The sequence below is a fragment of the Talpa europaea genome (genome assembly GCF_964194135.1).
Source record: "Talpa europaea genome assembly, chromosome: 8".
Lineage (NCBI taxonomy): Eukaryota > Metazoa > Chordata > Mammalia > Eulipotyphla > Talpidae > Talpa > Talpa europaea.
The window spans coordinates 79,550,791-79,565,330 of NC_140075.1; the positions used below are offsets into that span (position 1 = coordinate 79,550,791).

The 14,540-nt window shown below is 35.4% G+C and overlaps 1 protein-coding gene across 2 annotated transcripts in view; it reads right to left on the reverse strand.

Annotated features, from left to right (window-relative positions):
* Positions 1–14,540, reverse strand: part of MDGA2 (MAM domain containing glycosylphosphatidylinositol anchor 2) — a gene marked incomplete at both ends in the record, with an annotated part of 688,627 nt that overhangs the window by 322,595 nt on the left and 351,492 nt on the right. The window lies entirely within an intron of this gene.

Consider the following 14,540-nt stretch of genomic DNA (forward strand, 5'->3'; position numbering starts at 1 on the left):
AACCCATTACAAATAATCAATTTTTTAAAAGATGTCAGATACTTGCCACAAACAATATACAAAAATTATTGATGCCAGTCAGCTTCACTTAAGTGTAAGTATTTGAAGGATTCTAGATTTAGGAATACTAGGGATTCTTGCTCACACCATATCACTTTTTCATATTTCAAGAAAAAATCCCAAAGTTTATGACCCTTTGTGAGTACCCAGATAAGACAAATTTAGTAAGATTATGCAAGTGATAATGGCCTTATCTGTGTAGGCATTTTTATGGTTGGTTTTTCTTTTTCTTTTTTTTTTTCTTTTTTTTTTCCCTCATATCCTAAATCCTTTAGCACACAACAAAAAGACTGATGGAATGAAGTCCGGAAAAACACCAATATTTTTTCCTCCTTGCAACCTATTACATCAGCCAGCATTTCCCTGTAGTTGTGATTATTACATTAAGACTTGATTACTAACTATTACTGCCACAGTTGGAAAAGTGAGAGCACAGCATGGGGTCATTTCCATTAAAGGAATATGAAATTCCATAACAAGCTCTGAGGCGGCATGGCTGAATTCAGAAGCACATAAGTATCTACTTAAGATGCTGTTTGAAGGAGCACCCTAACTTACATCATTATTTCATTTAGTTTGAACTGTACCAAGGATTTTTCCATTAAGCCACATTAGACACTTAAACACTATATCTGTATCAAGGTTATCTGTGTTCTTAAAAAGGGAATGCAATTTTTTTCTTCTCACTTTTCATAGTAACCTGAATTTTCTATTACATGTATATGCAATCCTGATTTTGCCTAATAGAACAGACTAAGTGGTTACATAAGCTGGAGAAAGCCAGGCATGTCGAACTGACATAACTGAGAAGAGAAGCATTAATATCCATGTTGGTAATATGGGAATATGACATTTAGGAAATGAGAGAGAAAAGGGCTTTATTTGCTATAATTTAAAAGGCCCAGAAAATACAATTTTATAAAAAGAATAAAATACATTCAAATATATAACATAATGAAAATGGGGGAAAGAATTATGATATCATTGTATGTCTATTCTTGGTTTATGTTTTGTTCAAATAACAAGGTGGCTGGGATGGGAAGTAAGATATTATGGTCTTTCACAGTGTTTTCAGGACAAAAACCTGCTGAGGGAAAAACACTAAACTACTTAAATATTTTATAGAGGGATGATCATTCCTGTAAGAAAGCTTCAAATACATTTTAAAATTTTTTTGGGGGGATGGATTGCATGGATATGTATACATATATACACATATGTGTATATGAGTGTGTGTGTGTGTATGTGAGTATACACACAAAATAATAGAAATATCTAGGGAAGATGACTTGGTTTTCAAAACAATACAGATTTATTTACTCACATAGAGTAATCTTGGGGAGAAAAAAAAATCTGTATTTAGCTAATTACACTACCCTTGGAGGATTTCTTTTTGGAAAGAGGAACTACTCTTCCTCCTCTTCTGTCGCATTTGATCATTTTCTTTCCTGGGTCCTATTCCTTCTTTTAGACCTGAAGGTATGTGTCCTGACAGTAACCACTGAATGTTTTGAAATCTCATTATTAGAGAATGGTGTTATAATGGTCCCATTCCTTAATATTTGCACCACTAGATGCCTCCCCTAGAGGTTTGACTTTAAAACCTCTCTTTGAATCACCACCCCCCATGATGTTATCAATAGCTTCACCTCTAAATTCTTTCCTTTTATTTTCAATATTTTAGACAAACTTAATTAAAAGTCATTAACAACTCCGACCCACTGACAATTTTAAAAAGAAAATGTCTACAGAATCTCAGGAAATTGTTTGAGCAAATGTGTTGGCTTCCTATCTAAACACTGTGTAGTTTAAAAAAAAAAGATGAAAAGATGATGAAATTTAAAGGGATGATAAATTACTAGACTTGGTTTTCAAAAATGTTGTTCTAGGTCCCTTTCTAATTGTTCTTTGTGTGGAAGAGGATAAGAAAGTACTATTGGATTAAAACAAAACAAAACAAAACCAGACAATTATAAACCAGAGACATCCTGCAGGGGAGGAGGAGGGAGAGGGATCAGAGGAGGGAGGGAGGAGCACAGGGGACTGTGGTGATGGTAAACATGTGCATTGGTGAAGGAAATTCTATGAAGACTACTACTACACCTGAGGGGGAAGGAAGCAAACATTGTTTAAAAATGAACAACGATGCAAAATATAAATAAATAAACAAACAAACAAACAAATAAATTGATGAATGAAATAAAATAAAATAAAAAGGCTTGGAAGACTGTACTGGAAGGAGTTATCAAGCAGCTGAAGGAATAACAAAGTCAGAGTTCCCTTCCTAGCCCCTGTGTCTGGCTACTCACCTCTGGATTTTAAGTTAATCACTTTAGTTAATGAAGCCATTACTTTCTCCCTTTAGATAGAGTCACCTCAATAATTTTGGGTGATAATTCTTAAAAACATCAAATTTACAAATAACTTCTAGTTAGTAAAATTTTGTTTATAAATGATTCCCTCAGGGCCTTCCCGGTGGCACACCAGGTTGAACACAGTGCTGGGAAGATGTCCACAACCTCTGCAGCACGGGTTTGATTCCCGGCTGGCCACGGAGATACCCATATGGTGCGGCAGACCTCTCCTGTCTTGCCCTGCTGCTCCCCTCAGCAGTGCTTTTGGTCCATCTGCCTGTTCTGCTCCCCGCTCTGTCTCTGGTGAATCCTCTCACCCTCCCGCGACTCTGGCCTGTACCCGAACTATTGTATAAATAAAAAATAAATCTTTAAAAAAAAGGAATACAAAAAAAAATGATTCCCTCAGAGCAAATATTTGTTCCTTATTTTCCCATGGATTATTAAGATAATTTTCTTCATGAAGGGTGATTGAACTCCAATAAAAACTGTTTTATTTGGGACCTTGCGATTAGTGAGTCACAGTATTTTGAAAATTACTGTAAAGTGTTGATATTTTGTTGTGAATATCTCAATTTTAATCACTTACATATTCATGATTTGTTTTTCCTTATAAACTATCATTTTATTAAAACACACACAAACTAAAATCTTGAAAAGGTTAAACAAAAATACCCAGCATTGTTTTTTTCAGTAAGTATAAATAAAAAAACAAAACAAAACAAAACAGTAATATTCAAATGAAATTTAGGGCAGTAAGGAGAAAGGGAAAAGCAACAGCAAATTAATAAATCAATTGTTACTATTCACTCAACCCTGACTACAACCCAGGTAGTCTGCTAAGCACTTTTACAAGACATCTCACTTAGTGATCACATACCTGAGAAAGGAGGCAGGATTATGTTTATTTTTTAGATGAGAAAGCTAAAGTAAAAGTGAAAAGCTTTGTTAATGATTCCATAGTGGGTGACTGGCAAAGCAAAGATTGATACCCAGGTTCTATATGTGACTTCAGAAAAAAGAAAGACAGAGAGAGAGAGAGAGAGAGAGAGAGAGAGAGAGAGAGAGAGAGAGAGAGAGAGAGAGAGAGAGAGAGAGAAGAGAGATTAAGATAGCAAAATAAGGAAAAGGAGGATGGTAGGAAAAAGGGAGGGAAAGGTCCTCATCCAACCTCTTCCCTTCCAGAATAGACACTGTTCACTGCCTTTACCCACACCTAAATTCCTATCAGGTTAGACATCCCAACTAGGGCTTTTAATGAAGAAAAAAAGAGGACCGAAAATAATTTTACTATATAAATAACCTGAATATTCTTTCAACACAAGTGAACTCATGCAAAAGTCAGTGCCTTAAATAGCAACTCAAGTAACAAATTAAGTAACAAAATCAAGTGCAACCCATTGCATAACCCTTTCACCACCCCAGTGTTATCATGAGTTAACCTATTAATGATTTTCTAGAAAAAATAGCTTATATAAAATATGCATATAAGGTAATGTCAGTGTTTGCTAATCAGTTACCAAAACACCATTAACTTAGCTTAGTTCAAGGTAATTGGTTACTATAAAAAATATAATTCCCCAGGTGCAGGGAGATGCATAGACCTACTTTCCACCTAACTAAGGCAGCAATTTTTACTCTAAGGAGCGTTAAGCAATCTTTGGAAGTTCCCCAGGGGACTACTGTGGCTAGAGGTTGGGTCTCTTGACCCCTTTTTCAATCCCTAATAAGCAGAGCACATATTTTTTATGTGATTTATATACTGGAGTTTGAATAAGATTATGGTTGTGGAAAAGAGTTAAATATATCTTAATCACTGAGGAAAAGGACTTTATATTTTCTTTAAGCACAATTTTGAATATAACTGTTAAAGTTTTCTTCAAAACTCATATCAAATTGTATTTTGTTACTAATGAAAGTAGGATGGCGTTGAAACCTTTATATGAGTAACAAAGTTTTAGTGGTTCAATCACCTCTTTCACTCAAGAATACTAAGGTAAGGAAAGGTCAGAGCAAATTAAGAAAGTCTGAAAAGTTTAGTGATGCTTTAACCAAAAAAAAAAAAATCATAATGTTGTTTTTAATTTATGAGGTTTATATTATGAGAAGAAAATAAAATGAGATGATCTAATTTGTCCTTCATGAAATCATGATATTAATAGCTTAGTACAAATGGCCCAATGAATATATTTTATGAAGTATCTGATCTTGTAAATTATCTTTATCACCCACAGTTTCAAGGCAACATCTTTTCACCATTAAAAACAAAAAAGTATTGCACAAATGGCATCTTCTAACATTCAGGAAAGGGCCTTTTCAAACGAAACTAAGAAGCTAAGTGGTAGATATTTCAGACGAGACAGACAAACAGGTGGTAGTTTGTCACCTACATGGTTTGGTTTCAGAGGATCAGATGAGTCTCTCAGAAGTAAATTCATCTGTTTATCTCTTAAACATATTGAGAAATTATTTTTAAAATATATATAATACTACTTGAATCCAAATTATGAAGTCTAAGCACACTAAAGAGATAAAGGAACTCTCCTTAAATGAATAAGGAAACCCAGTCTTAGAGATGACAAACTAACCAATCAATATTTTAAGGTATGGTGAAGTAGAATATGTAGTAACCAGGTCATCCTTTTGTTTTCTGGCATCTTCCCAAACTGCTTATCAAAAGGAAAGCAAATACTTGCATAATTACTTATACATTGATTCAAAATCTGTAAAAAAAAAAAAAATGTATCAGGCAATAGTACATTAATATCCTGAGGATTCAGATAAACTTCCAAGTGCACATGAAGGTATTTTGATTCACAGATAAAACTACTTACAAAAAACAAGGGATTTTTAAAACTATACTCAGAAAAGGGGACAATTCGTACATTCATTCCATTTTTTTTTTTACTCCAGTGGAGATGTCTTCTGAATTTATGAAAAGTGTCTCTTTAAAAACAACAACAACAAAAAAGTGACACAGACAGATTGCCTTTCTGTTATTGCCAATACTTCATGAATATGTGATAAGAATTCTGTGTCCTAGTTATATAGTATTGGTTGCTGGGGTCAAATGGTTTGACCAGTTTGGTCTAAACTACACAACTTCCGTCTTCTTCTGAATCCGCTAGCAGTTTGTATTTTCTATTCTTCTAGCTTTGATCAAATGCCTCCTCTTATCTAGAGACTAGAATCTAAGCTCCTTGATATTCTCTATCAGTTCTATTTTCTGTTCATTCAACTGATAGATGTACATTTAGCAGATCTACATCACTGTGCGTAGGACACAAAGTCAGAGCTCAAGACTAAAATCATTCCATCCCTGCTGGCCTGGGAACTCACTATCTCAGTAAGAGGCCTTGGCTGTGACTGGCAGAGCAATGGACTTAAAGTCACAGGGGTGAAGAAAACTTTGAGGCACAAGTTGGACTGTAGAGTTCCCTTCCAGGATCAGGCTGAAGCTGCCCTCCTTTGTGCTTTGTCTGGCATCATACTCTCATGGGGGTTCTTCTCTGTTCTGCTCTATTTTCTTGACTCCTTTTAGTCTCCCCCTGAATACTTCCTTAACGAATTACTTACACACTAATCTTCATCTCAGGAACAGCTTTCAGGAAACTTGATGTAAGATAAATTATGAAAATTATATTCAGGGCCTCCCCGGTGGTGCAGCGGTTGAGCGCTGGGTTGCGAAGCTGCCTGCAGCCCCTGCAGCACCGGTTTGATCCCCAACCACCGGGTGAGGGTCCCATATGGCGCACAGACCTCTCCTGCTGCCTGCTGCTCCCCTCAGCAGTATATTTCATCAGTCTGCCTGTTCTGCTCCCTACTCTGGCTCTGATGAATTCTCTCACCCTCCCATGCTTCTTACTGTACCCAGTGCTTGCATAAATAAATAAATCTTAAAAAAAAAAGAAAATTATATTCAATGAGGGTAAAAATGAACAAATGCATTTATACCTGTCAAGAGTCAGACATAAACAATGAATTGCACATTAACCCACCTTTATCACCTTGCTTTTACTAGCACTCACTCTGCTAGTGGATGTTCATTAATACGCACTGAGTGAGCAATTATGAATTATCAAATTAACCAATAAATAAGAATCAAATATACCCATTGCCTAATTCCTATGCCTTAAACTGACCAATATTGATCAGTGAGGGATTTCAGGGAAGAAATCGATTTAATTGCTGATGAAAAGCATGATAAGGTTTATATTAATTAGTGAAAATTCAAGGTATCTATCAGGTGACTGTACATAGGTCTCTTGGACCTAATCTACCTAATCTACCAGAAATAGGAAGTTTCTCCAACAGAAAGAAGAAGAGCAAGAAACACAGTGGAAAATGGACTATAATGATAATCAAATCTGGGGACTAAATTGTTTATGTACAATTCTTGAATGTTTTGGCAACAGGACTTGTCCTTGAACATGCTGAGAGGGCTGTTTCCCAATTTCCTAGAAATGCTGATCACTGAGAACCTCACCCTGAGTAAGCAGTTCCTCTGGATCCCTGCTCCTGTGTGATAGTAAGCAGAAGTAATCCAGGCCTGGGCCAGAGCTGATGTGAAGAGAAAGAAAAGAACTGGAAGGAGGATTCTAGGCAGCAGCCCACAGAGGGGAAAGGAGAAGGCATTAAGGAGAGAGAGTTTAAGTAGCTATAGAGGGGTTAAGGAATAGAGAAGAGAAAGAGAAACAAACTACTGACATTTAAAATCATTTTTGCTAGAAGAAGGAGCACTGCAAACTCCAGAGAAGTAGTTGCAATGGCAGGGAGTAAATTTAATAATAAACAATAGTAGTAATGAAAATGTGACTCTTCTAAGATATTTTGACAAAGCCAGAACTGATACTGGAAGACTGTCAGTGCACTAGGAAATACTGCCCCGTAGAGGTCTTAGGTGTACTCAGAGAAACCAGTTTTTGCACAAACAGGAGTCTGGCAACAGACCCAGATTTGCCAGGCATCCAGAATCCCCAGCAGCAGAATCTCAAACTGGGCCCAAATTCTGGTTAAGTCACATAAAGACCAGTATTAACCAGTGAACATCATTGAAGGAGATCATGTTACGATGATTTATGTTTGTTTGTTTTCTTTTTCTAATCCTCAGTCACCCCTGGAAGCACAGTAAAGTTTCTGTAAGTTATGGTAGCATTAGCACATGTATACAGCGCACAATTCAAAAGAAAGAAGGCATATATAAAAATTAAAAAGTAAATATCTTTTCTTTCTGTCTCTGACCCCAACACTCCTACTTAAAGTAGTATACATTAGAATTAGTTTTTGGTATGTTCTTTCAAGGCTATTCCATAAATTTTCAGACAGATGCTAGCCCTGTTTTTTGTTTTCAATTGACTTATTTTCTTTCTCTCCCCTTCCTCCATTTAACAATCCATATTGGGGACAGTGGGAAATCAGAACATTCTTTTTAGAAGTTTCATAGTATTCCATTGTATGGTTGTTGGAGTGGGTTATTTCTAATGTACGCATTTATATAGTTCTTTAGTATTCCACACTTTAGATTGTTTCCATATGTTTTGCCAACATAAAAACACTGCAGTGCAAACCCTTTGATACACATATATGAATGTAATATAAGAGACATATGTATGTCTGTAACATAAGTTTAAAGAAAATCTATGTAAAAATCTAGACATTATTTTTATAACATTTAAAAATTGAGTGCAAATTTCACAATTTATGCTTGCACCAGCAATATATGAGGTTGTTTATTCCCTCACTTACTTGCTGATAATCTATTATCTGTTGCTTGTTATCTTCATAACAGATTTTAAAAAGTTTCCCTTTTCAACTTTTATCAAAAATGTATCAGACTGTTAGTTTCATTTGTTTGAAAGGCAGCTGTGTTTGTTTATCTGCCTATGACATTCTTTGACCATGTTTCTTTTGAGTTGTACTATTTTTTATATTTGTGTTTCTCTTGAAAACATCATTTTTTGGATATACATTACAAATATTTTCATATGCTTTTACAGTTTGACAGTTGCTTTAATTTAAGTTAGGATTTCCCCCCAGACTATTTCATATTGTTATTATTATTTTACATATCTGATGTACTCAAACATAGTAGTCTTTTATTTTATCTTTAGGATTTCATATCATCTTTACTCTGAGATTAAAAACAAAAAAATTGATTCACGTGTTTCCCCCTAGTATTTTTGTTACATTTTGTTTAAATCTTAGATCTCTCCAAAATAGTTGCTGTTTTAAATGAATGACCCTCAATATTTAATGAATTATATACAAGAATTAAATTGATTTTTTGGCTCTTAATGTCTTTTTTGTTTGTTTTAATGAACTAGGACTTTGTATATAATTCATTAAATACTGTATAATACATTTAATGAAGGATATAAGAGGAAGTTATGTTCAAGGCTAAAATTTTAGAAGTGTCTTATTAAAATTAAAAATAATTGATTAGATAATAAATGTTTTCACAAATGATCTGATATACTGCCTTTATTTTACATAGTTTGCATGCATGCTTTTTTTCCAGGGCTTTATAATCTGCTTCATTGATCCATTTATTGATGAAATAATACCATACTATATTAATTATTATTTTATAGCATGTTTTAAAATGTGGTAGGCTAAATCCTCCCAAAGTAATTTATTTAGAAAATGTTCAGCTATTTTATTTTTTTATTTATTTTCATATAAATTTTAGAATAAGTACGCCTTTAAAATCAAGATATTTTAAAATAGCCTATTGATATTTTTATTGAGATAATAAAAAATTATACAAGATAATAGACTTGAGATAGCACCTCAAGGGCTATAAGAAAAAAAAAAATAGCTCTGTGATTCAGACAGAAAAGCAGATATAGGTGGCAGAGACAGCAGTGGTTTCAGGTAGCAGTATATACTCTATAAATATTGGCACATACATTAATGTCTAACATTTATCAGGCACTGTGCTCAAATTCTTTACCTATCGTATTTCATTTGATCCTCACAAAAACTTTTCAAAGGGCAAATTCAAGACTAAAAGTCAAGACTAGAACCTAAGTCTCTTTCCTTTAAGCCTCTAATGAACAACTGTGTTCAGGTATGTTCAAAGAAGTAAACCTAAAACAATCTGTCTGGTAAGCATCATCACGTATTAAGTGTTCTCTGAAAGAGAAATGGCTCCGACGGTCCACTGGTTATATTGGGCAGGAGTACCGACTCTTTGAGAAAGCTGGTCTCCAGCAGCAGAAAAACAAGTCTGTGGAGATGAAAACAGCTAGTGACGATCCCATAACTCTTGTAAGAAAAGAGACTTGGATCCACATAGGCATGGAATCTAAGGGAGAATTTGGTAACGCATGTGAATATCTCTAGAAAGTTTCCATGCCCATGTAATAGGTGTGCTAGATAGAGTAGGAGTGTATGTGTGTAAGAGGTGTGACAGACCAAATCATGACCCCAAAGGACATTCACATTCTAGTCCCTGGAGACTGTCGATGTTTCAAGTGAATGACCCTCAATATTTAAAATACATCTGAATCACTTAGAAACTTCCTAAAACATATACTGCTGTGTCTCACCTCTACAGCTGATGCAGTAAGTCAGGGCAGGCAGCCAAGAACAGGTGTACCTAACATGTTTTCAAGTGCTCTTGTTTCAGGTATCACAATTTTAGTTGGGATGGACTGTACCTGTCATGCGTGACAATAATAGCTGACCCAGGCAAGTAAGAAAATTTTCAGAATACCTGTCTAAAATTATGCAATTCCTAGAAAGGGGAGAATGGTTACAAATGCTTGTGAACACAGAGTAGTACAACAGGAGTGTGAAATTAGCCACCTAATAATCTCGTCTCTTCCCTACAATCTGACTGGCCTTAGTTTAGTCTAATGCCTTCTTCAGCCTCAGACTGTACATGTGTGAATTGCAAAAGAAAGAGAAAAATATTCAAAGTTTCCTCAGAGTTTTATGATCTTAATAAAATATAATGAGGTACACCCATCCTAAAGAAATTAGAAATATAGGAAATAAGATTGTCCTCAAAGAAGGCAGTTATAATTCATTAAGCACAGCAATAAAGAATAGAGATATGAAAAGTCAGCATAATGAAGGCTAATTGTTAACACATTTCTGGGATTTAACTACAATATGATTGAATGTATTAATATTAATATAGCTAAAGGATGTGCCATTCAAAACAGGAATTGGTCAGCCCTAGGAATGAAATATAAGTTTTCAGGAGGACAAACTGGTAAGTAGGACCCATTTGGAGACTGTCCTAGAGATAGGAAATGTTTATTATCGGACCCAAGTTCTATGGTTTTCCACTCCACAATAGATGAGAAGACCTTCAGCTACTCCAGTTGAAATGGTTCCTCCCCAAATGATTTTTTTTAAAGATTTATTTATTTATTTATACAAGCACTGGGTACAGTCAGAAGCGTGGGAGGGTGAGAGAATTCACCAGAGCCAGAGCTGGGAGCAGAGCAGGCAGAAGGACCAAAGTACACTGCTGAGGGGAGCAGCGGGCGGAGGAGAGGTCTGCGTGCCATGTGGGACCCTCCTCCGGTGGCCGGGGAACAGCCAGGGCTCAAACCAGTGCTGCAGAGGCTGTGGGCAACTTTGCAACCCAGCGCTCAATCACTGCGCCACCGGACCTCCCCAAATGATTTCTATTTGGCTTTTCAACTGGATTACTTAGTAGGAGAGTGATCCTGTTAGACAACCAATTTACCATTGCAAGTTTAAAAATTGGCATCTTGACCACAATTTAGCTTTATCTGTATCTTAACCACTCTGATTTTTAAGTAGAACAATCTGCAAATGTAATCTGCAATTTCATTTCTTATAAATGCTTAATCTTATTTTTGCGTTATTTGTATGTGTAGCAGTCTTCTGAATTGGGGAAATGCAAACTCATCCTTTGTCTCCTCTCATTATGCTAACAAAACAAGTTTATGGACCTGCAAAATAAGTACTAGAACCTGACATGGCCTACTGACCAAGGTAAATGTCCCCCATGGATAACTGCTTAGAAAGCAAGCCAGCATTCCCCAGGTGGTACCTCTCTTTCACTGCTGTGAACGTATTCTTGTGGCCAGTTTGCCCACAAATCTGTTTTCCAAATCTTCCTCTGCTCTGCTTGCTCTGTGTTATAAAGAGGGGCTAATGCATATTATGTTTCCCAGACTCACTGGTTTCCACCAATGGATTGGCACTGGGTATGAGACTGAGTGAAGAAGTAAAGGAAAAGTTAAGTGTTCCTTCCTCTTTTCAGTTTCTTCTATCCTCTGTGTAACTCACTTCCTACATTAAAGTCCTCTGTTTAAAACCAAGAATTTTAAACAGTTAGAATTATTTTTTTTATTTTCCTTTTCTAGATCTACCTGGTTACCAGGTAACATAACATCCCACTAGTAACTGCAGCCAGCTGTTCAAGAAGTATTAAGTATGTGTTGATGAACACAAACACACACAGATTCACAATATAATAGGTAAATCAGTAAAAATTATGATTTGTCCTTTTTTGGTAAATTATGCTAGGCAACCATCTTATTTAGTCACAAACTAAGTGTGTGACTTACTTTGATAGTCAAAGGAAAATCAAAGGGAATAAAAATCTCAAGTAGACTAATAGCTGTGAGAGTAGGTATAGATTTAGATTATGTGTACATCTAGTAATGAATTGAAAGTAGTTTTTAGTTTAATCTATGAACATAGCAAATCACAAAGGAGCTGGTATAAAAACTTAACTATTGAGAATGATAACATGATATTACCCCATGTCATCACAATATTGGAACATTTACCAATTTTGTTAACTAACATATTTATCAAGGAGGTGTGTTGGTGTACAAGGCAGAGAATCCAAAGACATGTGAAAAAAATACCTACTGATCACCCATATTATTTCATGCAATAAAATTTCCATGATGTGAAAGAACTAACTCTACCTTTGGACTTTATGTTTTACACCATACATCAGAGACTATGTTCCCTCAAAGGCTGCCAGAAAAATTAACTAGGACTAGTTGGCAATATGAAGTCTTAGCACACATTTTTTTTTTCCCAAACACTGCTCTACCCTATCTTGATGTTGCTTTCTCCCCTTCTGATGAAAAACAAGTTTTTATCATCTTTGCTATTTAAATATAGGCTTATGACTTTGTAATTTTGTATAAACAACAAATTCTAAGCAATGGATTACCATGTATTTATATGATACTCTGTGAATATGCTCATCGTTGAAATTGTTAAACCTGTAATTAAATATATGTGCCATTGTCAAAAATGACATGGGGGCTTAAAGTTAGAATCTAACTTAAGAGTTTTGATAGTTTCATATTACTAAGTCCCATTGTCCAAGTGTCTTTAAATCTTTGTTGTTTAGTAAAATAAAAAGCAGCATTAAGTTTTCAAGACCACCAAAGAGCATTTAATGCATTTCTGCAGGCTTGAGGTGTAAGACTTACAACAGTGCCAACACCAGTGATCTGAAGGTTTCCTTAAATGCTTAATTTTAAGAGGCAAATGATATATGTACAAGCAAACAATTTGGTATTTTTAAAAAGGAACAAAATTAATTAAAATAATGAAAAGTTAGCCTAAAGAGATAATGCCTTTCACATTCACTCACTCAATAAATAATTAAAATCCTCTATGCACAAAGCTTTCATGTTTAAGGTTCTGTATATTTTATCCTCCAAAGCAGAATATATTTTTGGGATTGAGAGAGGATCATATTAATAAGTTTAACAGAACAACAGCCAAGAATATCCCATAAAAATAATGGTAAATGTTGAGCCTAATATATTAGAAAATGGGACTACTTGACACAGTCCTTGTTCTATAGGAATTTACAGTCCATTGAAACAGACAGGAAATTAAAAAAGTATATGAGAATATATTATTTGTTATTTAATCATTATTATTCAAGATTTTGCCTCCCTTATATTTTATTTGATCCTCAAAGAATCTTACGATATAATTGCCATTACCATTCTCATCTTAGATATGAAGACAATAAACAAAAGGGAGTTTAAATAAAATATCTAGAAAGTGGAGAAAGTGGAATTTTTTTATATAAATTTTATTTTTATATTCCCCATACAATTGCAACCCCCTTATTTTGACCCCAATCCTTTCCCTCCCCGCCCCCCCCACCCCCCATAGAGTGTCTCTGGTTCATAGTTGTTTGTTGATTTTGATTTTCACTTTCTTATACTTATTCATTTTCCTGGTCCCTTATTTAAGTTTTCTAGATTCCTGCTATGAGTGAGACCATCCGGTATTTTCTTCTTCTGAGAAAGTGGAATTTGAAAGTTTGGCTCAGAGTCTAAAACTGAACTCACATCCTAAAGTAGCATTTTGTGATGTACTGTGGTAGGAAAATGACCAGGTATTTTGGTTCCAAATAGCAAAACTGCTTACACAAGCCTCTCCCACCAAACAAGGCTTTAGGAAGAAGTGACCAATTAGCCATTTGCTCAGTTAGCAAAAGGGAAGGAATATGAGCAAGTGTAAGGACAACAAATTTAAAATCAGGCAAAGCACTGTAACTTCCTTCAAGATTAATAATGCAAAGTAGCATTAACAAATTTTTATATATGCCTTTATGTAGCCAATATAAATATGCATGTATAATGTTTCCTTTATTTTTTTTAAAGATTTATTCATTTACACAAGAACCGGGGTACAGGCCAGATGCGTGGGAGGATGAGAGGATTCACCAGAGACAGAGTGGGGAATAGAACAGGCAGACTGACAAAATACATTGCTGAGGGGAGCAGCAGGAGCGACAGGAGAGGTCTGCCGCGCCATGTGGGACCCTCGCTGGCTGGCTGGGATCGAACTGGTGCTGCAGAGGCTGAGGACAGCTTCACTGTGCGGCGCTCAACCGCCTGCACCACCAGGGGAGGACCTATAACATTTCCTTTAAAGGCAACCACAGAACATACCCAGTGAAAATATAAACCAAATTTTCTTTAATTATCTACTATAAAAGAAAAGATTACATGCACTATGGGTGGAATTGTGTGTTTCAAAAAGACAAGTTGAAATCCTAAATTACATACCACATGTGTTACTATAATGCAATATGACTCATGTCCTTAGAAGAAGAGAAAATGCCATGGAAAGACAGACATGATGACATGA